Below are 2,174 nucleotides of genomic sequence, written 5' to 3'. Positions count from 1 at the left end.
AAAACACTGTTCTACTTGATGGAACACAGTAAAAAAAAATTTTCATAGCAATAATCATTCGAATCACGTTACTTGAGATTACGCGTGTTAAACGAGAAAAATTCTAGTACAGCATAATTTCCTATAACGCTGATTCGTATTGGGAATTAACACATTTACCATGACCTCTTATGGCGAGCATTAGAACTAGACGAAGCCATGTGCAGAACGATCAAAAACTGCAAAAACTGAACTTTACCCGGTCCTACACTCTCGGGACCACAAGATAATTCGTGGCTTCGCGTCGCCATGATGGTTAGCTATGTCTATTGATCCCAATAGCGCGTAACATATTAACAGCGTTACAAAGGAGTCTACTGTGTCTTTCAAACGTTTTCACAGATCTATTCAGTTCGTGAATATTGTACATAAACCGCTGGTTTCTATTATAAAATCGACACGTATCGAACTTCCGTTTTATCGATTTTTCCTTCAAACCGAACGGAACACGTGATTCGATTGATCGCGATCACCGCAGCCAGCCGGTCGGTCGTCAAGTAAAATAGTGATACGTTCCGAAAGATCCACCCGAACGGTGACATTCGGGTGCTACGAGGAGTAATTTCAGCGACGAGAAACGAGACACTTTGAAAACCAAAGGGAAATCGACGAACATCCATTTGTCATTATACCAGAAATTTCGAACAACGCGTCTCGTTTCGAAGCGTCCCGATCGATCGCTGAGATGCTCGATCACGCGCAAGCAATCAAAAAAAAAAAAAACAAAAAAAGAGTTAACCACGTTTAAGAGAACCGAGTTGTTAGGATGCAAGCATGCGTTCATGCCATCGCACGATGTTGTCTGTTTGTCGCTCGCGATCGCTTGCATTCACGAATATTGCGGATTCTCGCCGCCGGTGTACCATCGACGCTTTCGTACGAACGAGGATGGAAAACGATAGATCTGAGCGTGACGAAGCGTTGCGCGTCGAGGAAATCGCGACGGGCGATCGAGTCCATTGGTGGACGACGAGGTGATTCCGGTCGATCCGAGCTCGACGACGTGGCGCACCATTAGATGCGCCGCGATACGAATTCGACGATAACGGTACAATATTAACGATTATTGTCCTAGCGAAATAGAATAGTAAGATGATATTCAAATAATAAAGGCGAGATCGTAGATATCGCAGATTTCATTCGACATGCGGACTCGACGCATCGCTTTGTGTATTCATTTACATCCCTACACATCCCGAATGAAATTGATCATCGACGTTCTCAGCGGTTTTTGCTCAGCACGACTGTCTACGTTTTATAGGATTTTTTCCTTAAGCGGCAGGGATATTCCGCGGCTGCATATGTACTACGCAAATGATTTGTCAGCAAATTGATCGTCGATGTTTAAACAAATTCGTTCTTTTAAGAATCTTCGTTTATACTTAATATACTCTACCTCGTAAGAAATGTTCAATAAACGCCTTCTCAAAGCTTTTCACCGTACAATTATTCACCGTCGACCTTAACACAAACTATGAAACCACGAAAAGTTACTTTTTAGAAGATAGACCGCCCATCATTTATGCTAATTAAAATATACTAAATTCTAAACAGACGTTTCTGTGGATTTTTCAAATATGGAAGACATTCTTTATATTCAGCTCTTGTACAGTTTTTCTACAAATCTTCCAAGATACGTTGTATACGTCTAGGAGACTGGTGATTTAAGGAGCCTTACCAGTGTGAAACTTTAAAAAAATTGAATTTTTTTTGCATTCTTCGAAAATTTATATCTTCAAAAATATCATACTAAAATTTCTTTTTTTTTGCATTTTTCGAAAGTTTATATCTTCAAAAATATCATACTAAAATTTCGAGGTTGGATCTCAATTAGTTTTCGAGTGGCAGCCTTGTAATAATATTAATATAATTCAGGGTGTCCCAAAACTAGTGTAAGATATTGAAATGGGAGGTTCCTGATGTAATTTTGAACAATATTTTTCTTAGCGAGAAAATTGTCCGAGGCGTGGTTGAGGAGTTATTAACAAAAAACCCTAACCAATCAGAGCGCTCGGTTGGCGCGAGCTACGAATCGGGAGCGTTGGCTCGGATCCGGACGCTCGGCCTATCAACAATCTATCATTTCTCCATCCATTCCATTTGAATAACGATTAAATCTATTAATTGTTATTAAT

Source organism: Ceratina calcarata, unplaced genomic scaffold, assembly GCF_001652005.2.
Source record: "Ceratina calcarata isolate Rehan_Ccalc_2016 unplaced genomic scaffold, ASM165200v1 scaffold60.2, whole genome shotgun sequence".
Classification (NCBI taxonomy): Eukaryota; Metazoa; Arthropoda; class Insecta; order Hymenoptera; family Apidae; genus Ceratina; species Ceratina calcarata.
This window is presented reverse-complemented; position numbering follows the sequence as displayed.